General features: G+C 41.4%; 3 long non-coding RNA genes across 4 annotated transcripts; all 3 read right to left on the bottom strand.

Moving 5' to 3' along the window:
• Positions 1–400: 400 nt before the first annotated feature.
• LOC121045288 (uncharacterized) lies at positions 401–14,372 on the bottom strand. 2 transcript variants are annotated; one of them, XR_005797676.1, is made up of 3 exons: positions 14,270–14,372; positions 4,132–4,213; positions 401–503 (listed from the first exon to the last, which is right to left on the bottom strand). It is a non-coding gene; the product is annotated as an uncharacterized LOC121045288 (long non-coding RNA). The 2 variants fall into 2 exon arrangements; XR_005797677.1 differs by lacking the exon at positions 14,270–14,372 and adding an exon at positions 8,886–9,028.
• Positions 11,570–12,091, bottom strand: LOC121045287 (uncharacterized). Its single transcript, XR_005797675.1, has 2 exons — positions 11,825–12,091; positions 11,570–11,722 (listed from the first exon to the last, which is right to left on the bottom strand). It is a non-coding gene; the product is annotated as an uncharacterized LOC121045287 (long non-coding RNA).
• Positions 14,373–23,294: 8,922 nt separating the features above from the next.
• Positions 23,295–24,373, bottom strand: LOC121045289 (uncharacterized). The gene is made up of 2 exons (XR_005797678.1): positions 24,308–24,373; positions 23,295–23,489 (listed from the first exon to the last, which is right to left on the bottom strand). It is a non-coding gene; the product is annotated as an uncharacterized LOC121045289 (long non-coding RNA).
• Positions 24,374–26,568: the final 2,195 nt, after the last annotated feature.

Raw genomic sequence — 26,568 nt, 5'->3', positions numbered from 1 at the left:
CAAAATAAGTAAATAAACATTTATAAAAACAAACAAACAAAAAAAAAAAACAAGAAAAGAAAAAAAGATAACCCGGACCCTGAGCACAGTTACCACCTTTGGGGCCTTCCTCTCTTCCTCTTTGAGATTGTGCTTTTGCTCTGACTGCTATTAAACGCTTGCTTGCTTAAGAGTTTAGCTCTGGATTCTTTCTTGGCTGAATTCAAGAACCAAGTCCAGGGTATAGGACTTGCTGCTAACAGTCCTTAAGTGGGTCATTTAAAAGAAGTGACATATGTAAGAGATCTTGGTATGCGCTGGCCTATGGCAATTGGTCAGCTATGACCTGGGGCATCTATTGGGGTAGCAGCAGAGTTCCTGAAAGAGGTACTAGCTTTACTGGATCTGAAGGACCAGGAGTTAGGCAGCGAGAGGGGAGAAGGACTTTTCTGGCAGTGATGCTCTGGCGAAATTACAAGACTTGATTATTCTGGAGTGTGCGTTGATGCCGGGGAGAGACGAACCTGGAGGAGATATTTAGGAGCCAGATTATGATGTACCTGTTTTAAGTCCCAATAAGGAGGTTAGGCTTTGTCATGTGGCCAGCAGGCAGCCTTTGTAAAGTTTCAAGCAGGGCAGGGCAGAAACCAAAATTTCAATGCAGAAAGACCATTTTGGCTACCGTAGATTTATTTATGGGTGGACAAGGTAGCAGTTGAGAATTAAGTTGGAAGACCACTGGGGCAATCTAGTGAAAGACAATGGTGCTCTGACGTAGGGTGTCGGAGAGGGAATGGAGGCAAGTGAATGTGTTTGAAAGGCATGGTATCTTAGGCAGTTAGAGCTGCTACAACAGAATACCGTAGACCACATGAATTAAACAACCAATAGTTATTCCTCACAATTCTGGAGTCTGGGAAGTCCAAGATCAAGGTGCTGGCAGATCCAATGTCTGGTGAGGGCCTACTTCCTGGTTTGCCAATGGCCATCCTATTGCATCTTCCCATGGTTGAGAGAGACATCATCACTCTCAATGTTTCTTCTTATAAGGACACTATTCCCATTGGTGAGCGAGCGCTCCGCCCTCATGACCTAATTACTTCCCAAAGGCTCTACTGCCTAATACTATCACATTGGAGGTTAGGATCTCAACACACATTCAATGTATAAGTTGTAGCCAACAGACTGGATTGTAGCTATAATCCATACAATCCATATAATCTAGAATCTGTAGCTAAGAGACTAGAATCAACAGACTGGATTCAACAGATTGATTGGATATGAGTGGGAATCACAGAGAAAGGGAAGACAGGAATGATGCGCCAGGTTTGGACTTGGACAACTGTGTGGATACTTAACGGAAGATGGGTTCAGGTTTAGGGAAATTATGAGAGATGATGAGTTCATCTGGGAACATGTTGAGCTGGAGCTGCCAGAGAGGCATCTAGAAAGATTAGGAAGGAAGTCAAACTTAAGGATCTGGAACTCAGGAGGTGAATCCAGCCCATAATACAGATTCAGCACATTGATGGGGCATGGAATCATCAGGAGAAAATGGAATAGTAAACTATTTAGTTCAAATAGTTGAATTAAATTCCCTGGGGTTAGTTATTTCAGTCATTACTTTTCATGTCTTTCAAGAAAGACAGGTGAGTCTTTCTTTCCACAGTGGGGGAAGAAGGTATAACTGGCCATTCATTTTCTTTTGATAGTGGGGAAGAGCTTGGCTGTTGGCGTTTGGGTTGAAATTACCAAAAGCCCTCACTCTTACAGGTCTGGCTGATTATACACTTAGATTTTTAGAAAATATACCCTCTCTGATATTCCCACTGCACTTGATACATACTTCCATGAGAGTACTTTTTCACATTGGCTGCTAATACGCATTTATGCACCTGTTTCCCCTGGTGCATTAAGCCCCCTGAGGCCAGGTACCATGTGTAACTTATTTAAATTTTGGCACACAGTGAGGGATTGGTGTGCTAACCTGAGCACTTCCTCCCCCCACTTCCTATGTTGAGTTTTTAGCAAATTACTCCAGACTTTCCCATTGACCTGCGTGTATTCACGAGCGCAAATTTAATGGGGACGCGTATGGACCCAACTGAAAGGAGAATTCTACTCATTCTCACGTAAGGAAGAAATAAGTGGTGTCATACAGTGGGTTGAGCCCTAAGTTTAAAGGCATGTCCTTGCTGCTTCCTATAAATCTGAGCCACTAGATAGATACTTCTCTTGGTTTTCTGTTCCAACACCCAGGAGATCCCTTTCACTCTGGTTCGTGGACTTCCTGTGATTTCTCTTAGCTTGCCAGACCGAATCATAGTTCTCCAAAATCACCCGGAGAAGAAAAGTTACCAAAGATATCATTATTTCTGTTACATGCTAAGATAAACCAATGACATCAGGACATTGTCTGTTTGTGTTTACATCTTCATTTTAAGCCAACTGATTTTGTGTTTACAGTCTGCATTAATTAATTTAGGACATCATGAAAATGGTTTATGCCTGATGGGTGAGTTTCATAATGAGCAGAATTTCTGCATGGGTTTCTTACTCATTTAACAGTTGAGAACACGTTATTATTTTATAAGCACCACTGATAAATCATTTGGCAAATACTTCTCAGTCCTTTAAAATAATTTTTATTTCCTGTGATTTCAATTGTCTCCGCATTTTTCCTTGTAAATAGTTGAAGAGTAAGCACATTTTCAAAGAGCTGTAGGGAGGCTAAGATGCCAGTTGCATTTTAACGATATAGGGCATTATCGTTCTTACTGTAGCCAATTCTCTTTTAAATCATTGCAGTTTCTGCTCTAGCCTCCAGCTATAGAATTCTTTTCAAGCTGGCAGTGAACTTGGCAGGCTGCCAGGAGAAATATAAAGGTGTTTTGGTCCACCAAAGTATTTTGAGTGGTTCTTAGTGATACAGTTTTCTTCAGTACATCTGCAAAACATTTTTCTGAAGTGAATTTTCATGTGAAAAGCCTCCTTAATCATCACCAGCATTGTTTGTTTCAATGCAGTTATTTAAGTGCCCCCCTGGGTGCTTACAAAATAAACAAGGGAATCTTCTAAAGAGTTTTAAAAGTGGCAGGTGCTGAGGCTGCGCCCTATTCACTTAGTTTGCAATGACATTTTTGTGCTAATCTATAGACAAACAAGAGACAGGTGGCACACCAAATCAAGTCCAATGAACAAGAGAAGACGATTTCGGCCAATGGGGTCAGCTCTAGATAAAATGCTTTGGAGGCAAATGCATGCAGGAAGCAATCTTTAACCCACTTGCTGTTTGCATTTTGGCTGTGGAAATCTGATATTTAAACTTGAGTTGTTACCTCAACTTTTTTGGTTGTAAATGAAAGCAGAAGGAGATTCCAGATTAAAATATCCTATCTATGTGTCTGTGAATACATAAGTAAATTTATGTGTGTAGACACATGCATATACATTTTCATGTAAAGAAAAGAAATACCAGGATTAAGCATTACATGTGAAAATGACCATTTGTTTGCTATTTGCGCTGTGAATTCAATCCACATTGGTCCTATTTCCACAACAAACCGCCCTATTTACACACCAAACACCAACACACATGAAGGAACTTAAGAAATAAATGACTGGGCACACTTTTATATTGTTTCCTCTTTATTGATTGCCAGGTATATGTACAAATTCTGTTTCTAGGGGATTTGTTTGCTGTTTTAAAAGTTGTGTTAGTCATCTGTTTAGAGATACTGGATGGAAGGTTGATATATTAAGTTTTAATGCAAATTATTCACCACCACCCTCCCATTTCTTTTTAAAAATAATCCTACATGTGAGTTGGTGACGAAAAGAGTTCTGTGGAAGATTTAAAAGGAAAAAAAAAAGCTTACTACTTTTTGTGAAATATAAAGTATACCAATTGCAAATAATACTGAATGCGCAAAAATGCTGTAAAATCGTTGAAAAATTCCATTGCGCTAAGGGATAAAGTTTTTAGGGCATTTACACACTGCTTAGGAAGAGTTAAGGGGTTTGCTTTTGAACCTTCCTCCCCGCAAAAGGAAAAAAAGACCAGGCGGTGATATTTTCTCCAGCCCTTTTTACCTCACAGAACCTTGGCAAGGTCTACTTTGATTATTGTGATCAAGAACAAGAAATACTCACTTTGCTGTCGGTTAGATCTTCGATATCATTATGTTTCAAGCCCTGGGTTGGTTTGGGCTCAGCTGCTTCCATGGCAATCAGCCTGGGCTTACAAAAATGAATTATGTACCAAGTGGCTAACAGAAACAAACATCTACCTCTTTGTAAGAAGCATGGCGATCCCAGAATTTAAGAAGTAAAGGAAACTTAGCTATCATTGATGTGACACTGGGAGAATATGAACTTCATTAAAATTGAGCTGAGAACTCATGAACCAAATGCAGTGCTTTCTCAGATTTGGTTTGGGCTTGCTTGTGATAGAGCATCCGTCCTCCTGATGATCCCGCAGCAATAGCACGGTGGAGGGCGCGTTGCTGTCACTGGCAATACCGTAACGTTCTGAGTTTTATCAGGAAGCTCTCAACCAACTAGGCAATAAGTCAGTGGAGAGAAAGGAATTGGCTACTGCCCCGTCTGCCGCAAGGCGGCTTTGGCCATCAAACTTGTAGTGTGCTACTTTTCCTGCTGAACATGTTACCATTGTTTTTCCATCAAAGAATGTATCAGGATTTATCAAAACGGCAAACCTTCTTGTTGCCATCTTTGGACCTTGGCCTTCAGAGTCACGCTCCCAAACTTAATCGAAATATCAATATTTCAATGCCTGCCCCAGGAGGAGAGCAAACAAAATAGAAACTTCAATGGCAAGCTTTGCAGGAATAGATGCCTTTAGGGGAGATGCTGTCCGAGATAAGACTGTTGGGTTTAAATATATTGCGGGTCTCCCTTCCGTTTGAAAATGGGAACGATGACAATGAGATACAGATTATGCAGGTGATGTGTAACAACGGAGCGGAGATAATGCCTCTCACGAAGAGGAAGTGATTGGGTCATGGATCTCTTTGGCATTTTGATGAAATATATGTACTCTTTGTGTACTCACACCCACCCGTGCTTGCACGTGCAAACGCGCACACGCACATTGACTACGTCTACATATAAATAAACGCGCATATATGATACAATCTTAGAGGAAACAGAGATCTTCTTGAAGTGAATCCCAGACCTCCCCTGGGACTGTGGACACTGGGTTGAAGGCCCTATGTTAGAGCACACAAAATATTGCCAATACATTGGGAGGGGGGTAGGGGAAGGGCATGAAATTTTGCTTTTGCATGTGAAGATTTTATTACCTCGACGGCCAGCACGGAGTAGAAGAGGAGAACCAGCTTGGGTTGTATTCCAGTATAACCAAGATAGCTTGCATTTCCACCGGGCTCTGTGCTTTTCAAGCCACGTTCCCATCTACAGTTTTGTTCAGCAAAGGACAAGGTCCTGGAGTAGTATCTCCATGTCACTGGAGAATAAACAAATGTGAAAGTTAGGTGTCTCCCCCCAGGCCAGTGATGGCTAACCTTGTACTCCTGCCGCTCCATTGCTCTCACAAGTCTTTATTTGAATCCGAATCCAATCCTTGTCAAACTGGGCTTTTCTTTTTTAGTTTTCAAGCACTTAAAGCAGGCCTATGGTTTTGATATAACGCCCTTGTGTTCCTTCTTATGATCTTTGAGCATATGAGATTGATTTTAGATGTTTTAGGCAGGCCAGTATTGGGGGACCTTCTATAGCCTAAGAGAACACATCACTTTCTCCCTAAATAAGACATTTGTCATTACTTAATTGAGCTTCTACAGTTTCCTTTACCTGTACGCTTTAGAATCCCCAAGTCATGGCCTATGTGGTTTAACAGCTCCATTTCAGAATGCCCAAGAGAAAAGGAAATCAAGAACAGAGGCAATTTTCCAAGTGATTCAGATAGAATCAAGGCAAGAAAACAACAACGACATGGTTTCTACTTGAAGTATCCAACTAATGGAGGCAAATCTGACCTACATGATGAGCCCTCCCCATCGGTTCCTGGGGCATTGCCGCTCAGAGCTGGCATTTCTTTGCCTCTTTCACCATTTACAGAAGGTTGCTTGTTTAGAAAGGCAGTGAGAATGCTCAGCAAAAATAACCACGCTTGCTATTTATCCCATCTCTTTAAGTTTGCAATGTGATCTTGCATCTATGTTCTCATGTGCTTCTCAGAACAGCTTTAGAAGGTGCTCGATTTAGGATGGTTATGCTCATCTGACAGGACACTCTCAGACCCTGAGAAGTCAGATGTGATTCAGTCTGTTGTCTTCGCTGAGCCCAAACCACCAGGTTGAAAAGCAAGAAATGCAACTATCTGGAAGTCAGTCTGATCCCTTATACAGAGACGGTGTTTTACCATCTACAAAACATTTTCACGCCTGCAATTTCATTTCATCCTCGCCTGTGGAATCACGAAGCAGGAAGCTGGACTCCAGGGTTACAGACGGGACAACTGAGGCCGAGAGAGACCAAGGGAAAGAACCAAACTGGAACCAGAGCCTTCGTAATTCCAGGCTTTCCCTTGTCTTAGAGTCACTGGTCCATTTTACTGACATGATTGTTATACTAGGGAAGGGCCAATGAAGTTGGTTCTTATTTTATACCTATTTCTTCTGACCCTCCTATGTCCTTGCAGACAGAGCCTCAATTGACTTTCAAGATTCAGGTAACCAATTTTCTTGCTGTTTGCTTAAGAGCACTCATTTCGAAGTACATGAAACCAGCTTAGACCGTTAGACAGATCCCCAGGGGATGACTTATATGTGCCGTGGTGAAAGTCGATTTAACAAAACCATTAATTTGAGTTTCTGGGAATAAACAGTAGCTGTCACCCGCCATCAGAAAATACACAGATAGTGCTTTGTAATCCAAATTGCAAAGTGCCCGAGAAAATGACTGAATCAAGGAAAATAACTTTGGTGGTTGTTCAAGTCTGTGTATTGTTTTAACTTTCTGGCCAGGATGGTTCATTTCAGCGTGGTTTTCAGAAAACTAGGTATTGGGTTGTGCCCTGCCACATTTCATCAGTCATGCCACATTACGTGCATTAGGAGGCCCTATGAATTCTTTTGGTCTCAGATTTACTGCAAGATGAGGCAGAAATCCATTTATGAATCCAAGGAAAGAGACTGCTACAGATAGTCCCCCTTCACCAGGGGAGACAGCACATCACATGCCTTTCTCTCACCACCCTCCTGTGACAATCCTGCCAAACACAGTCTTTTCCCCAAAATGAAAAGGCAATTCGAACAAAGCTAAATTCAAACAGAGGGAAAACATATATATATATATACACACACATATATACACATATATATATACACATATATACACACATATATATACACATATATATACACACACATATATGCATATATGTATATATATGCACACATATGTATGTATATGTATACATACATATATATTTGAGAGAGAGAGAGAGGGAGGGAGCTAGCATGAGTGGGGGAGGGACAGAGAGAGAGAGAGAGAGAGAGAGAGGGAGAGGGAGAGGGAGAGGGAGAGGGAGAGAGAATCTTAAGCAGGCCCAACGCTCAGCATGCAGCCTGATGCGGGACTCGGGATTACGACCTGAGCTGAAATCAAGAGTCAGACCCTCAACTGAACTGAGCCACCCAGGCGCCCCTTGGAGGGAAAATATTTTTCAAAGACCCATGGCTGATTATAAAAATGTCTTTTTTTTTTTTTTAACAGTCCACAGTAGACAGCATTAACATGATGTGCATAAAACACAGCTCTGACGCCAATGGGCTGATGAGCTCAGGAGAGAAGAGCTGCTGGTATTTTCAGATGCCTGAAGTCTACGCTCATGTACAAGTCCAGTTCATTGACCTTCTGTTTCAAAATTATTAAAAAATATATTTAATATGGAACATTTCTTTTTTTTTTTTTTTTAAACATTTATTTATTGTTGAGAGTCAGAGAGAGACAGAGTATGAGCAGGGAAGGGGCAGAGAGAGAGGGAGACATGGAATCTGAAACAAGTTCCAGGCTCTGGGCTGTCAGCACAGAGCTTGATGTGGGGCTCGAACCCACGAACTGTGAGATCATGACCTGAGCTGAAGTCAGATGCTTAACCGACTGAGTTGCCCCTAATATGGAATATTTCAAACAGAGAAAAGAGGGAACACCATACCTGATACCATCTAACCAATGTGAACATTTTGCCTTATTTTCTTCAGCTCTCCCTTGTTTCTTATATAAACAACACAATTGCATACACACGCGCGTGCACACACATGCATGCACACGAATAGACACGCATAAGTCTATGCACACGTATGCACATATACATACATGTGGACATATATATACATACGGATTTATAGCTTTATGTAATATGTATGTATATATAACTGGCTAGAGATCATACTCACTAAAGCCATAATTAGTAGGCATACTGTTTTGGGGACTGAGGCTTTAAAGCCCCCTTGTAGCATGTCTGCTAATAATTATTTTATAGAGAACATCTCCTTACAAATTCTCTTTGTGTATCTGAAAATGTACTTATTTTGGCTTCCTGTTTGAGTGAAAAGTTAGCAAGATATAACATTCTAGGTTGGCAGGAATTGTTTATACATTGCTTAGTTTTTACCCTTTCAACTGAACGGATATACTCCACTCCCTTCTGGTGTCTTCTACTGCTTTGCTCCGCTCTGTCACTTTACATGGGTTACATTTAGGCTCCGATACTCAGTGGGAGCCAAAATCTTAGAATGAGACTCTCTTCACATCACCCCATTCAGTGCTCTGCATTGTCTCCCATTTCTGCCAAGGAGGGGCTAATCTCATTTTTATTTCTTTTATTTGTTTATTTATTTATTTACTTACTTACTTACTTATTTTCACACTCTGTATGGGCAGAAGAGTCAAGTGGGTTTTCATGGATCTGAATATACACCACTCCTGGTCCCCTACTAAATGGGCCTGATGGAGGAAACAGGGGTAAAAGTTAACTTGTAAACTACAAATCTTCTTTTTTATTTTATTTTTTAAAAATCTTTTTTTTATGTTTATTAATTTTGAGAGAAAGAGAGAGAGAGAGAGACAGAGCATGAGTGGGGGAGGGACAGAGAGAGGGAGACACAGAATCCAAGTCTGGCTCCAGGCTCCGAGCTGTCAGCACAGAGCCCCACGCAGGGCTCGAACTCTCAAACCATGAGATCATGATCCTAGCAGAAGTCGGACGCTTAACTGACTGAGCCACCCCGGTGCCCCTAAACTATGAATCTTTTTATGATTGCATAATAACTTTGAAAAGTAAGAGCATCATGTGCTTAAAAAGAAAAGGAGTCCTGGGTGGGCAAGAAAGAGTTCATAGAAAGTAAATGTTGACCAAAATTAATAATAGATCACAGACACTAAGTAGCTGAACAGTGAAATAGCAGACTGATACGCTAGCACAAGACATTCGTTCGAAGTGCAGAGCCAAAGACAAACATTAAAATTCTGGATGAAAGAGAGGAAACACAGGATAAATCTAAGAGATGGGATGTCTAATGGACATTACAGAAGAGAAAACAAGAGGAGGATGACATTTTTTTTTAAGTGATAATACATCAGAGGAAGAAATTCTTTTTTTATTATTTTTTTAAACAATTTTTTTTACATTTATTTATTTGTGAGAAACAGAGTGAGACAAAGCATGAGCGGGGGAGGGACAGAGAGAGAGGGAGACACAGAATCGGAAACAGGCTCCAGGCTCTGAGCACGTGGCAGCATAGAGCCTGATGTGGGGCTCGAACCCATGAACTATGAGATCATCACCTGAGCCGAAGTCAGACACTCAACTGACTGAGCCACCCAGGTGCCCCAGAAATTCTTTTTTTTTTTTAATTTATTTTAATCTTTATTCATTATTTTTGAGAGAGAGAGAGAGAACAGGGGAGGGGCAGAGAGAGAGGAAGACACAGAATTTGAAGCAGGCTCCAGGCTCTGAGCTGTCAGCACAGAGTCAGATGCGGGACTTGAACTCACGGAAGTGTGAGATCATGACCTGAGCTGAAGTCAGACGCCCAACCGACTGAGCCACCCAGGCACCCCAAGAAATTCTTGAGTCATACAGAAACAGTATGGTGACCATAAAGGAAGGAGAATCAGTCTGGCACCAAATGTCTCATCTATAGTATGAAAATTCTAACAGTAATAGACAAATAATTCCACAATTCTAGGGGGAATTGATTTTGATCCCAGCATTCTTGGGTCCTCTCAAACTATTCTCCATGTGTAAGAACAAAGAAAAAAGAAGATAATAGAATAATGTTAATAACAACAAAATCCAGGTGTCAACATTTAATTAAAGTATCGTTTTGGTTCAGGTTGCTGGCTTCATTCTTGATAGAGAAATATAAGCTTGTTTATATTTGTTAATGTTCTAATAGGGATCATTGTTCGCACAGAACAGAAACATACTGAAGCTAATTCAAAAAAGGAGGCTTATATTAAGGATTTGACAAGAAAACTGAGAGTCCAGCCAGCTCCGTGGGAAATAGAAATTAGAAGCCAGTGCAAATCAAAGCCCTGCCCTCAGTTTTAGGGGCTGCTAGGTCCTGTCTCTCACCCTCAGTGCCCGTGTGGTTTGTCACACCTTTTTTTCTTGGTGGCTTCTCTTTGAGCTGCTGATGTCTATGTCTACACAGCCCAATAGGGCCACAATTCGTGAGTCTAAGAACCGGACATGTCCAGGCCCAAACAACCACAGTCTCTGTGGCTCATAATTCAGATTTGCAGGAAAGACCGCCCCCAGCTGGTTGCTAGCCAGCACAAGATTGCCTGGCCTCATGTTATGTGTCTCATCCAGAACGAATTCTCAAAGCTGGGGTGGGGTGCGGTGATGTGATATTACATGGCTGAGTGGGACTGTCTCTTCACAGGACATAAGGATAAAGGACATTGCCAGGGAAGTGAGCTTGTAGCAAAGACAAGAAAACATGGCCAGTAAGGTGAAAAAATGTCTGAGTGGCTATTGGTAGCACAGAGATAGACTAACTCAGTGGTTCACGATGAAGCTAGCCTCTTATGGGAACAACGTACCTGGCAGAACTCTCTTTCTGTTGTCCAATTAAAATGGGTCTTATAAATATTTAACCAGATATGCTTTGTTAAGCTACTCAAAGAAATACTATTCCACCTTCTCTGGGGTAGCTCCTCAGCTATCCGAAGATAGCAAATGATATCCACAGCCTCCCTCCCCCATTATCGTTTCTTCAGGTTAAACAGACTTACCTAAGTTTTGTTAGTTTTAAGACTTTTAGGGGAGAGAGACAAAACCGTACTATTCTTGCCCCTCCTTTGTAGATACTTCTATAATAGCACTCATGTCTCTATTAGGTAACAATGTATCTGCCTTGCCTGCTACATCAGTAGCTTTTTGATGTATTGTGTCCAATTAAGTTTTCAACTTCCAACAATTTGACCTTATGCCAGGAACATAGTAGGGGCGTAAAGAAACGAAATGTGTTAGTCAAAATAATCTTCCTTTTGAATCCTAAGGCATTTTGGATTTAAATTCTAGACACTTCTATCCTGTTGGTGATTATTAAACCACAAGACAGGGGGCTGAATTAGAGGATCTCTTCCTGCACATACTCCGGATTTTGTGAAGTGCTCTCTCCATCAGGGACACTTTGTAGCAGGTGTCTTCTGAGTTGATGGGCACAGAGTTTTCCAAGGCAACCTGGAAGGGAAGTTAGCAAAAGTGCAGAGGGACAGTGTCATTTTTCCTGAAGCCGCTTGACCGTTTGGGGGATGGTAAGTAAAGGAACTGGAGTGCCGTTACCAATTTGTCCCACTGGGGTACTCAGTGATAACCACTGCTTTTAAATCATAACTGACTTTTTGGAAAACAACAGCAACAACACAGTTCAGGTTTCTCAGACGTGGTTCCCCTGAGGTTCCAAGGAACAAGCGATGAGGTTAGCCCATGAGATGTTCACCTCTGGAATCTTGCGACCCAGGTACTGTATTGCTATGGCAACCCACTGTTTATTTAGAAAGATGAAGTTGCTTAAGGTTGACAGTTGGACTAAAGGGGCAGGTGCGCCGTTCAAACTCCGAACCAAAATGCATTACAGAAAATGTCCGTTCATATAAATATGTAATAGCCAGAAAAAACAATCTAATCCGAACCGAGTTGGCCATTTTCTGTGCTGCAGATGCAGTTAAGGAGCCTAATGAGAAATTAATATAAATACCTTAAATGATAGGATTTAGAGAGTGCTACCGCTCTCGAGTCTGATTATTGCAGCCTTACATTGTTCCTTATCTGACCCAGATTTTGAGTCACTACTCGGAACTTAATTTAAGGAGTGGTTCAGTGTAATGAGTTTCCAACTCTGCGCAGAAAACAAATTTGCATTTTTCCAACTGATTAGTTTCTCTACTGATTAACTCAGCAAGGTCAACTTTTGGTCACTGATGCTGCTGATACGCACAGTTGATATTTTCCAGTTTCAGAGGTGGGAGGCCCAACGTGAAACTGTTGTTTCCATTACTGAAGGACAAACTACAATATTCCAGAAGGGAAGGAAATGCTGGGGCACCAGCACATCTACCCGGGTCTTATTAGCCTCTGTTGCTCAGAGTCTTAGCAAAGGAGAGGCTCCATTCACCTCTTCTGTGTTCCTAACTCCCATTACAGAGTCCTTTGAGGGGAATTTCCCAAGACGGCCCATGGCTTTCATTTCATGCTTTCACTGGAAACATAGTGTGCAGTAGAAAACATGGGCTTTGGGTACAGGAGTTATGTTATAAACATATAAACAATGTTTATAGCAGCACTTTCAACAATAGCCAAATGATGGAAAGAGCCTAAATGTCCATCAACTGATGAATGGATAAAGAAATTGTGGTTTATATACACAATGGAATACTACTTGGCAATGAGAAAGAATGAAATCTGGCCCTTTGTAGCAACGTGGATGGAACTGGAGAGTGTGATGCTAAGTGAAATAAGTCAGTCAGAGAAAGACCGATACCACATGTTTTCACTCTTATGTGGATTCTGAGAAACTTAACAGAAGACCATGGGGGAGGGCAAGGAAAAAAAAAGTTAGAGAGGGAGGGAGGCAAACCATAAGAGACTCTTAAAAACTGAGAATAAACTGAGGGTTGATGGGGGGTGGGAGGGAGGGGATGGTGCGTGATGCGCATCGAGGAGGGCACCTGTTGGGAGGGGCACTGGGTGTTGTATGGAAACCGATTGGACAATAAATTTCATATTAAAAGAAAAAAGAAAAAAAAAAGAAATCATTGAAAGTAAAATAATAAAAGCAAAGTTAGCACCACTTATACTGTTCCTGTATCTCAGCTCTTCTCTGTAAATGCCAAAATCATTTCCATCCCTGGGTCTAATAGTAGGACAATCCTATCTACTCAAGTTCCACTCAGATGCTACACCCTTCATGAAGCCTCGGCAGGTGACCTGGCCCAGAGATCAGTCCCTTTTGTGATGCCTTCTGCTGTTATTTTCCAACTAGTAGCTCCCTAACTATAGGGTGCATACTATTTGCAGTGCTTTGGTGATTTCGGGTGAAGGAAAAATGGTTTGAGACGATACACATACATAGCAGGTCTCAGCTTTCAGCAGGCAAAAATATGTAGCTGAAATTTTATAACATCGTTTTATTTTTAGTGTATTTCCTTTTATACTTACTGACTTATGGGAAATGAGGTTACCATTTATGGTAAAGACCTTTAAGTTTCCTTTGACTATGGGGTTATTTAAGGAAAAAAGTAACTGCTTTCCTTTACGTAAAAACATTGTGTAAATAATAGCACCTCTAGTGGCATGCGAAAATGGCAAAAGAAAACCGCATCACATTAGCACGCACGTGACTGAAATTTAGGAATTATCAGTCTCTTCCACTTAAGCAGAAGCATGTTTAAGTAGGCTGGGGTTGTTGAGGTTTTCACATTGCTTTCTACTCTGAGTCCTTCCCCTCCCCCTGCCTCAAAGACCTCAAGACAGTCTGGTACTGTCTTTTGACTTTTCATCCTGTCTAGCAGTTCTACAACACAATAACCACTTATTATGTGATTGGAGAAGAGAGCAACTTATTTATTGGCCCAGCCACAATCCAAAGAAAAATAGGTACGTTGGGAACAATGAAGAATGTACATGTAATTAAGAATATACACACAGTTAAGAATATATACATAATTAAGAACATACAGTAATTAATACCTAATAAGAATTATAATAAAAATGAAAAACACAGCTTACCTACTGCTACTTTTCTTCCTTACAGGCTTCTCTTAGTCCTTGCTGGACATGGAATATTAGTATGAGCCCAGCAATCATGAGAAAGGCTAGAACACAATCCTACTGGCTATTAGACTGAAAATAAGTTTATCTTTGAGGCTCTACCAAAAGGGACTCTCTACTCTGTCAATCAATCATGAGTGGCAGTTGAAGAGAGGAGAATTTTGATGTGGTGGCCCTTGTCAGTCCCTATTTGTCATAGGGATTATTCTCCACTTGGCTTCTTGGGAGTCGTTTTGGTGCCAAAGAACATGAAAGAAATTCTTCCTTAAATGTGTATTGCCCATGCGGTCTCACACCTCAGAAATGGCTCCTGCACTCTTCAGCAAGTAGTTTTATTCGGTTAAAATTAAGTCTCTGTCTGTCACGAAGAATTGCTCTTCATCAGTCATTCAAAGAGAGTTCCTTATCTTGAACAATCAGATTGGTGTCTTGGCAATAGGGAAGCAGCCCGCTATTAATGTAGCCATCCCATTCATCTCTGCGGATTCCCAGAGTGCCCCGCTCTAAAGTTAGAAGTGACTGCCTCTCGCCCTTCGATTTCTTTTTAAAATGATGTAGTTAGACCATTGAGATTGATTCTTTAATCAAACCTGGCCTGCAAGATGGCCCTCACTTTATAAACAGATAGCATATCAACCTTTTCATTTTCCATTATTCACATGTACAGAAAAGAGCAGTCATTCTTACAGTGTTATATATACGCTTTTCAGGCTTAGCATTACAGTTTATTTTTCTTTTTTCCAGGTGGTTAACCTCCATGTTGCGTGCTGAGCAGAAATCATCACAGAAAAAAACACTTTTCTTGTATGATTTTGCTGCTGCTTTGAACTGACCCTTTGGTGTAGAATGGCAGTCACAAAATTAGGACAACATTTATGGATTCCAGTAACTTATGCGTAGCCTCAAAGAATAAAATCATGATTTGAAGAGTGAAGTTTGATGACATATAAGATGTGGGTCTATAACCATATGGCACTGGGGTTTCTTAATCTTTTACTGTTTGACTTTTGATGCATCTAGGGAAAAAAAAAACAAAGGCCCATTTTAAGCATATAAGGATAGAGTTGCAATAAGATTAAACTGCAGAGATCACTCATTAGGAATCATTTATTTGTTACCTGAAGAACTCAGTTCAAACCAGCCAGGGCCAAAGTAACTTTTTTGGGGGCGGCGGCGGGGCGGCGGGGGGGAGGTGTTCATATGGCCTCTGAAGTTTAGGTGTTTGGCTTAGGGTAACTGGAAACAACGAAGGGCTCTATCTTCTTCCTTTCTGTACATTGACCTCATTCGTGATAATTGCAAAAGAGCTTCACAAGCCAAGAAATTCCTGTTTCACAAGAGAAAAAGTGCCTAGTCTTCAGGAAGATTCCAGGAAAGAACTCTGACTTTCCCAGCTCCTGTCACATGCCTATTTCCTGGGCAGTCACTGCGGTCAAGGAGGCAAAGTCATCTATGGAAGGAAACACATATCACGTTTGGAACGCTTGCTCAAATTCTGAATGGAGATTAGGCGGAGGCTAACAGTAACCAGAAAGAAAGAGGTGGCTCAAACAAGGCCTTGGAGGGCCATAGTCAGCCCAATTTGTATGTAACATAAAGAACTGAGGAAGGAAGATGAGAATCAAGAAGAGGTTATAATAGTGATAAAATTGAACAAATGATAGGAGGCAAAATTGTCTCTTGAGACCATGGCTACCCAAATCTAATGTGTTCATTAAGGAAAGGCTACATTGCAGTAAAAAAGAGGCCCCCACATGCAGATTGACAACAGACATTAATTTCTCTCTTCTGCTACACTCCAAAATTGGGCAGGAGGTACAGGTTTGTTAAGGTACTTTTTTCCATAAGGTCATCCAAGGATCTGGGTTACTTCTATCTTGCTGCTCTGTCATGCCCTAATTAGAGCTCTGCATGGTTAAGTCTGGCTCACTCCATTACCTTTCACAATAGCCCACCTGAAGGGAAAACAGGAAGTAGAAGGTAAGAGCCTGTTTACAAAAAATCATAATCTGTAGGTTACACACAGTTTCTGCCTGAATCTCATTGTTCAAAACATATTCATTCACATGGCCACACCTCCCTACCAAGAAGGCTGGGAAAAGTAATCTTTAGATGGGTGGTCATGTGCTTATGCGAAGCTCAGGTGATTCTGTTGTTACAGAAAATGGGAAATAGTTAGCATCTACTGTCCCCCCAAAGTGGAAGATCTCCTATAGGTGCTCCAGCTTCATGTAAGGGGTGATGAAGGAAAGCGTATTCATTATGTATAGTCCTGACTAAAATGTAGCCAGATAAGTGTAGGTACATCCAACATGGAAATGTGACTTCACATATTTCTAACTCTTGTTGAACCTCCTTAGTAAGAGAAGTATCCCTTTGTTTTGCCACTGAGGCTATATTTGGTTTGCTTTTCAAAAATTGTGTCTGTTGAAACAGAAGGTAGTTGGGGTCTACGGTATCATGATATTGCGTGCAATTTAAGTCTTAGCAATGTGAGTGAAAGGTAGACAGAGACTTCTTTAGCTTGGAAGAACATGACACGCATTGTGGCATTTATAACGCATTCATCTGTACCATCATCATTGTCTCACGTCTCTTGTGTAATTTTTCCTAGGCATTCTCTGGCAGTTTCCAGGAGTCGAAAATGCTGGCCCTCATAACATCTCTCTTGTCTTGGGCTAAACCAGCCTTCTCTTTTCAGGTCTCCAAGCAACAGAATCTTAAAAATGAAATATTCATTTTCTGAAGCCTAATTTAATTCCAGCATTGACTGGGTTGCAGAGCTTATCAGATCACAGGATCTGAAAAAATTCTCTGGGTTAGTAATTCTCTCCTAGTGATGGAGCCCTTAAGTATTATTTATTTATTTATTTACTTATTTATTATTCGTTCATTCATTCATTTGCTGCACCTTGTTAAAATGTACACACTTGGTTTTAACCTTGGTTTGTCTGACAGTGATTTACTCATTTGTGATCTAGGGGTAATGAGAAACACTGTGGGCAATCATCTTGCTGTCAATAAATGAAATACATTGTTATTTTTCTGAAACAGGGATTAGTGTTTCTTCCAAATGTAGCTTCCACCCTTACTGAGAAATAAATGATTTTTTAGCTTTATTTTTGGAGCAAATTCTGAGGTTCGGTAGTAAGGAATTTATCTTTCATAACTTCTGGAACTGATGAGTCATTACTGACATGTAATATCCAATTAAAGCAGTGACAAATGTAATTGTGTGTCATGCACCGTGGGGGTGATAAATTGTACCACATTCTGAAAGGCATGTTTTGGTAAATGATTTTTTGCTGAAAGATTGCAATTATAGCCTGCTTTGAATGTGTGCCTCTGTTTTAAACACAAAGTTCTAAAGAGAGAGATCAGGTTAACGAGAGACATTTCAGAGAAGAGCATAACCAAGCAACCAGCAGTTGAAATTTTCCTACCACTATCGTTTCCACCTGCAGCCAGAATCTATCATAATTCCTGAAAGTATGGTTGTTCTTAAAATGCTTGGTTCTTAAAATCATTGGCCATTTGGCTAATAATATCTCTTTGGAATTGTGTGACATTGCAGCTTCCTAAGGCAAAACAGAAATGCAGGAAACCATCTAATGATGTTGGCTTCTATTTGGACAAATGGGAAGAGTTTATATCCTTCAAAATTTACCTTTCTCTCAAGTATTTAAGGACAGAAGATAGACAGTTTCATTGAATTTTGAATTTATTAGTTTTTCACCTCTTGGCTTTAGCTACATAAACCTTTCTTTGCTAGAATATGTATTTTATGATTGTGTCACACTGTTTTATATGGGTGTCTGGTCTGAAACTAGATGAGTTCTGATTTTAACAAGGAGATTAAGATAAGTAGTGATGATCATAACCTAAGTTTTCTTTTTTAAAATTTATTTATTTTTATTTTTATTTTCTTAGGTAAGAAAGAATCAAGCATTTAGTTCTACATAATGATTGCTGGTCCATTAGACAACGTTTGCTGAATTTGGTAAGTAACTAAGTCATTCTAAGCCAATTATATTACTGTGACAATTTTCTTCATTGTTTTGCTGAGAGCTATCTTATAGAAACATAACAAGGCACTTACAATAATAGTGATAGTAACAGACTATATTAATTGAGAACATTTAATATGCTTAAAGTGATGGTAATGTTAGTGATTTTCTTTTTTTTTTATTTTTTTTTGTTAGTGATTTTCAAACTGCATGAATAAGCTTTCAGTACTTAGATCCCAATCTGCTTCTCCATTGACAGATACATTGTCACTCTATTTAAGAAGATTGCTATATGAGAGACAAATAGAGTGCAATACAAGAATAAACAGGTGTTCTTATCTAGCACAAATATTCCTAACAATATTTGAATATGAGATAGGTTAATTAGAGAATGCATTTGCACTTACCAGTCAGATATTTATTATAATCATATGGGAAGTTCTTCCATTTCCATTTATCATGGAGGAGCAGACCAACCCTCCTGCTAAGAACAACTAGAAACAGTGAGCAAAGTTTAGAAAGATATGGTTTTGAAAGTATTAGAGAGATACTAAGGTAAGGAGATTGGAGAGGTCAAGATCTTGGAGGGAAAGAAAGTACAGAGAAGGAAGTCTAATAGTGTACTCATTTTTCCACTTAAAGCAATTTCCAATTCAAAAGTAGTTCAAGGCAAAGAGTAGAAAAAACCAAGTAGAAAGTTTAGAAGAAGGCTTCCAAAAGGATGAGAATCTGAATAGAAACTTTTGACAGTTTAGATGCAATAAGTAAATTCATAAGAACACAGCTTACCAAAACTGACGTAAGAAGAAAGAAAAAATCTGAATAGTCCTATATCTAATCAAGAAAAGGAATCCTCCCAAAGAAACTCTGGTTTTAGATGGATTAACCAAGGAATTCATTCAAATGGTTAAAGAAAAAATATTACCGGTCTTATGCAAATGGAGAGAATACTTTCTGATTCATTTTATGAAAGTAGCATAACCTTTGTAGCCAACTATGATAAAGCATTACAAAATGGTAATATGTAGACTGATCTCTCAAAAAATTTTATAGACATTAAAAGTCAAATGCCACAAATCTAGCAAATGAAATCAACAGGTGTGTAAAAAGAAATCTAAGCTGGGTTTCACATTTTGAAGTCACTGTAATTTGTCATGTGAATGGAATACAGGAAAATTATCTCAATAGATTATATGATTATTTTAATAGGTAGAAAAGATGCATTTGCTTAAATTCAACATCTGTTTCCAGACAAATTCTTTAAAAAAAAAAACAAAAAACCCTGGGATTATCATGTGAACTCTGTATTCAGTTCACATGGTAAATTATATTACATTCTAAGGTGAGGTACCACTGAGGGCTCTCTGCAGGAAGCTCTCCAGTATTTCTCAGGTAAAAAGGGTAATCTTGCTCAAGGCCACACCCCCTTGTCTGGAAGAATCTAGCTTCTCCCTCTGTTCAGTCCTCCTTCACTCATATCCCTTCCATGGGTGTTGATCCCAAAAGCTGCACTAAGAAGCCTTCCACATTCTGGTCTTCATCTCAGATTCTGCTTTTGGGCAACCAGACCCATAACAGTTGGTATGAGAAGTGGGTGGAGAAAGCAGATGTGAACATGGAGCCGAACTGCCAGCTGCCTGAATGGCAAGAAGGACTCATTGTTGGTGGTAAGTAGAACACAGCCCCTGGCATGAGGTAGCAGTGTAATCAGTGTTGTTACTGGTGGCAAACTGGGATAGCATTCTGGCAGAAAGGAATTCACAAGCTGGGACAACAACAGGCATTTGGGAGATGGGTGGCAACCATAACACAAAGAACAGTGGGTTTGGCTAGCTGTCGCTAAGCTTCACTGATGCTTTGGAGAAAGAGAACAAGAGGCTGAGAGTGATAAATTGGCAATTAAAAGTTAAGAAGGCGATCCAGGGGGCTTTCTTGGTAGCCTATAAAGAGGTCTGCATCTTCTACAGCCCAGGACTCTCATGAGTGAGGGAGCTCCAAAAGTTAAACTGTAAACATAGCCATGAATTATGGTCCAAATGTGTCTTCCTGCCACCCCCAAATTCCTTTGTTGAAACTAAACCCTAAAGTGCAAGTATTTGGAGGTGGGGCCTTTGGGACATGGCTAGGCCATGAGAGTGGAACCACCATGACCAGGAATAGTGCTCCTAGAGACCGTGCCCCACAGAGCTTTCAAGTTCCTTTCTGCCACGTGAGGACACAGCCTGAAGGCACCCTGTAAGAGGAAGCAGGTTCCCACCAGACACCACATTTGTTGGCACTATGATTTTGGACTTTCCAGTTTCCAGAACTATGAGAAGTAAAAGTACCACTCATCTGTGGTATTTTGTTACAGCAGCCCAAACAGACTAAGACAGCACGTTTGTGATGTGTTGGCCCTGATCAGGAAAGAAGAGAATTAAAGCAGACTAAAATCTTGAATCTTAAGATTCCTCTGAACCGCTGAACCTCTAGAAATGGTGTGCACGTCCCTTAATGGACTGCTTCCCCTTATTTGAAGATTGCAGATATTTTTCCCCTGCCCAGGATCTGCCCCTAGTTTCCTTTCAGCCAATAAGCCAGTAAATAACAAGGGTCAAGTCCAAGATGATCTGGCAGGGCTATACCGGGCCTCACGAGAGAGGAAAAAGGGCTAGACTTGAAAGCAGAAGCAGGATATAGCCAACATGTACCAACAGGAACCAGAAATGCTCCCATATGCATGGGACTATAGTCTGAGGGTGCTGGAGCTACGGTCAAAACATAAGATTCCACAAAACAGAGTTTATTGATTTGTGAAGATTCTGTCAAGATATAGAGTGTAACATCCTGGCAAAGTCCCTACAAGATATGCAAACACACTGTTAGAGTGGCTTCTACAGGCATGGAAGTAGTAATAGCCTACATTAAATGAAGTAGAAAAGTCAATGAAGACAGAAATGCCACAGTGAGGAAACGCTACATAGATAATGGAAGAAAGGGATAAAGGCTCAGAGAACTAGGTGTAGATATATGTTACAAGGCCAGATATATGTCCCAACACAAGGCCTGGCCAATGGCAATGTCCTCTACAGTCCACCCCATGTACCACTAAGATTCACTTCATATAACTTCTGGAAGAAATACCCTGAGGATTCTCATGAACCTCTTTCCCAAGAGAAACGTCAGTGGGGTAATTTGTAGCCCCTGCCACTCGCAGCTGATTTCTTTAGACAAGGATTTCTGTAGACAAGGATTTCTTTAAAGGCTATATAAAACACTATCTTTAAGGGGAAAAAAACTGGTACGTTTTCTTATATAACACTATGAAGTTTTGTAGATCAACTTTAAGGGAGTGAGGAAACATCCACAGTTGTACCATAAGTTAGTGCAGCTACTTTGGCAGTATCTACTAAAGCTGGACGTAAAACCCCTTACATAATAAACAGAAATATATACATATATGGACCAAGAGACTGGAACTAGAATGTTCATCATGGCACTATTTTTAATTGTCCCAAACTGGAAATAATTGAATGCTCACAGTCAAATGCATAGTAGAGAAATAACTTGTAGTCAGTAAAAGAGTATCAAATAATACTTTAGGATTTCATTTATACCGATATAAAAACCAGGCTAAGCTAATAAACAGAAGGGTGTTAGTCATTGAAAAGGCGCACGAGGGGGGTCTTCTAGGGGATGGGGGACAATGATGTTCAACTTCTTGATGAAGGTAGACACATGGGTATGTTCACTTGGAGAAAATTTACTCAGCTGCACACTGATCCTGCACTTGGCTGCATGAAGTCATACTTCAGTTTCAGTGTTAAAAATGAAGCTAGGTAGCTAGCAGAGTCTCAAGAGTAGCAATTTCGATTTATATAGCAAAACAAAACCCTGTTGTACATGGGATGGAATCTTTTTGTCTGAGTGGCTTTGCGTGTTACCTTTTGTATATTCCATCGGCTCGCTAATCTTGCTCCCTTACTCACATGCCCAGGCATTCTCTAGTCTGTCAGCCTATTTCTCTTCATGGTACTAATTGCTGTCTGAAATTGTTTACTTGCCCTAGTATAATGTCTATTCAGTGGCAGGAGGAATCTTCTCTTTTGCTTACTGTTGTACACTTGCATCTAGATCAGTGTCTGACACATAGTAGGAGCTCAAGAAATATTTGCTGAACAAATGAGTTATTGAATGAATGAAAAAAAGTGTTAAGAACGTGTATAAAAAGACAAAGGACTTGGCTTGAGCAGAGGTTAAACTTATTCCGATACTGGATTTGTGCAGTGATATTTATATTTCATAGCTATATACAATCATCTATTCTTAAATGAGTACAGAAAATATAATCAGTTCTTGTGATTCGGAAGCTCTCTGCCCTCTAATTTCTATTTTCCCCATCAAAACAATTGCTTTTTAAACAACATTTTCCACAATGATAATCTCTTAGGGATGCAACTATGCATTCAAGTAGAAAAGCTGGATGTAACAAAAGTGGCAAAGCGGAATGGCTAGATTATAAGCATGACCAAAATCTGAGGAGGAAGAAATTTCTCTGGGGCTAAAGCAGCCAGGGAAATTTCTGGAAGAAGATGTGTCTTGAGCTTCTGTGAAGGATGAACAGGATATAAGAAGGGGCAGGGGAAGCAACCTGGAAACACAGAAGGGAGATCTGGGCTCCAGGGCAACCTGATAGCTCAGGGTTTGATCACAGAAGCTCAGAAGAAGTAGGAGGGAATGTGGTTCAAGAGTCCAACCTAAATGTTTAAGCACCTGGGGCAGCATCCTGGTCCAGCTCATTGTCTACCTCTTCTGTTCCCAGAATCACAGCTGTTATTCTTTTTAATTCAGAAGAACCTTAGGGTTACCTTCCCTGGTGGGCCAACCATAGGATTTGATTGTAGTGATGACACTGCTCAGGTGGGGTGTCTGTGTGTGTGTGCGTTTGCATGTACGTGCATGTACACGCACATGCGTACGTGCTTGCAGCATCATACTAGTGTTTACCCACTTCTTTAATTCGCCACATTTGTTCCTTTCAGGACAACAGAAATAGACGGAGACGGTAATCAAAGCTGTTTGGTGCAGGGGGTTTTCAGGGATGAGGAAAGATAATTTGACGCGGCCATTTGGAACCACAGGTGACAGCTCAAGGGTTAAATCCAGCCAGAAAAAAATGGCCTATTTGGCCTCTAGAGTTAAAAAGAGAGAGTAAAAAAGATTAGTTAGCAGTAATTCCAAAGTAGGGAGATTACACAAAGATCTGGATTAACAATTTCTCTTGAGACAGTGGAAGACCCAACAACACCTGGCCCTTGTTTTTTCCATGGCGATAAGCGGATCGTGCTTTCTGGTTTGCCATAGTCCCCACAAATCCCTTCTCATGCAACTGCTTCCCCTTCCTGGTCCCTGTGTGGATCTGAACTCGAGCCCTATTTAGTGGGATGGTGGGGTTAAGGACTAGCTGAAGGTGTCGGCAGCACACAATCCTGGGTAAAAAAAAATCTGTGCTTTTAGGTTATATCAAAAGTCTATGGACCCATCAGAAGAGGTCATTAACATGTAGTGATACTTGAGAAGCATTTCAAATATCTGCTATGGAATTGTACACTCATTGATTCAGAAATAGCCTTAAAGAATGGAATCATTAGCAGCATTTATGTCCTTAACATACTTCACTATCCCAGGGTGACAGAGAGGATCAAAATAGGATAACAAATATTGAAGCGTTCAATGCAACGGATGTGATTTACAAGTACAAGAGAGGATATAAAGAACAAAACAAAAAATGCACTGAAACTGTCACAATGACAGAATAAATGTGACTATGTGAAAGCAGGGAAAGAGAGTGGCATTGGAGGAAGTCCTCTAAATCTTAACAATATAAAATTTTTGTATTGGGTAGACCAGAGAGGGCATCCTGATAGTTCTACTTTCTGCATCAAGGGATGGCAATTGTGGGTGAATATAATATGCCTACACTGACGTGTGATGACCCCAAGACACTTACCGTAACTCTCTGCTCACGAATCTATTGTGGACGCAATGTTCATGAATTAAAGCCTTCCTTTAGCCTGTTAAATGGTTCCAGAAAATCACAGATGAAAAACCAAACAGGAGAGCTCGTAGGCTCAAGCGGTATAGTGAACCAAAGTAGATTAGAAACTCAGCAGTGGATGTATCTTTTCTTAATCCAGCAAGTGGAGATTGTTTATAGTTAGTATCGTTGCTGGTTATTTTCACTTCCTCCTCAGAAGTTTGGCCTATTAAACAGTAAATCTCTTCCTGTAATTAATAAATGTAGCATTCATATAAACATCTCATGGGGTCTTCTTGCAACGAACAAGGAATTCCCTCCTTTCCCTGAAAAGGAACAGAACTGAAGCTGGTGGCAGGGAGAGTAAGGACAGGAGAATAATTTCTTCCTCTGAGCACATTTTCCAGCAGTTTCACCTTTTTGTCAATTTGTATTACTAGCTAATATGATGACATCATGGCGTTGAGACTAGGATAAAAAGACATTAGGGGGAACAGCACGAAAGCAGAACACTGACAAGATAAAATGTGGTACTCTTTAGTGTACTTACTCGCTCAACATCCAACAGAACCGACCCTAGTCTCTTCTCAAGCACCCCCCCCCCTGGCTTTTAATTCTTCCAAGAATTTGGACCTGAGTGGGGAAAACTGGTTTGGTTAGCAAGGATGAGAGTTCTTGGGAGCTGGATGAACTCCACTCCCCGTCCCCAGCCTTTTGTGGTCATGTTTACTAAAGAATGGAAGGCAGGTGGCTCAGGACAGTGGTCAAACTTGGCTGTCCAACACAATCACTTGGAGGAGCTTAAAAAACAAACAAACAAACAAACAAACAAACAAACCCATACCTCCCCTCCACCACCATCAATTAAAACAGACCCTCTGGAGGAGGTGTCCAGGCCCTGAGATGTTTCAAAAGCTACTCAGGGGATTCTTAACCGGCAGTGTATATGAGAAGCGCAGCCTTGGAGATGTAGGGCAATTTCTGCAGCCATTGCAAGGTCTTTCAGACGTGCCCATGTCAGCTCAGCGGTCAGCAACCACTTGAGGCAGGCTAGTAGACCAGTAAACACACATCTGAGGACCAATCACCCTCCCTCTTTCTCCTCCTGCCCCCATCCCAGTCCTCCACGGCCTCCCCTCTGCACTCCAGCGCACACCTGCCTTTTTACTGGGCCACCGCTTATCCACGCTCCTTCCGGTAACAGCAGCATCTCGGGCAACCACCCCCTGGCCTCCGACCCGCAGCCGCGAAGGTCACGTGGTTCTGGCCCCACCCAGGACGCCCCAAGGACCCCGTGACCCTGACCTGGCCAATCAGAATTCAAACTCCCCTCACGCCAGAACTGTTGCGTAAGAGGTGGGCACGTGACTGGTCCCGGCGAAAGACTGGCAAGTTCTCCCAGACTCCGACAGAAGCACGCTGGTTCTCGTCCGTGCGGGCGGCGTTTCGGGCTCTCCTGTCAGCATAGGGCGCTCCGCCCGAAAAGGAGCTCGGCGCTGAGAAACGCGGGTCTGCCCCGGGGAGAGAAGGAAACCTGGAAGTGTGTTCAGTCCAGGTTCAAAGTTGGGTCCACCCCTGGGCTTCCCGGCCCTTGGCTTCCTTTCTTGCTGAACCCGTCTGCGTTGGCCTCTCCGTCCCTTGCAGCTCGGGTCCTGGCTGACTGGCCCGTTGTCCTCTGGCTGGCGGAAGCGGACAGATGGCCAGAGGCCTCCTCCATCGGAGGACCCTGTGGGGCACAGCCACCCCCGCCCCCTCGTGAGGACAGAAAACGGCGCCCTCTCTGGGCTGACACGGTCGCACGCGTGGTGCGCAGACTCGATTTCAGCCTCTGCTCCGGGGGCCCTCGTGCGGGGGACAGCATGGACGATGGCCTTGAGGACAGCCTAGGCCTGGTGCACGTGCCTTGGGCAGAAGCCTCTCGCTGGGGACCCTGCTGGGACCATCGGTAAGTGCTTTGATTTCCTTTCCCCTAGATTCAGTGAGAACCGGTTCGAGCTCACACCCCTGTCTTCACGGTACAGTGTCACGAGGGGAGAGGGGCCCAAGAGCGTTTAGTTCCTCGTCTTCCATTTTGCCCTCAGTTTTGAAGGAAAGCATATACCAGGTAAGGCTTTGGTAGCTATCAGACGTGTTCTAGCTAATGTTTACTGAGGACTTTCTGTGTATCAGATAATCATATATGTGATGCATATCATACATAATACTCTATGTGAGACACTGTGCACATTATATAT

Source organism: Herpailurus yagouaroundi, unplaced genomic scaffold (genome assembly GCF_014898765.1).
Source record: "Herpailurus yagouaroundi ecotype Mexico unplaced genomic scaffold, PumYag 190, whole genome shotgun sequence".
Lineage (NCBI taxonomy): Eukaryota > Metazoa > Chordata > Mammalia > Carnivora > Felidae > Herpailurus > Herpailurus yagouaroundi.
This window is presented reverse-complemented; position numbering and strand designations above follow the sequence as displayed.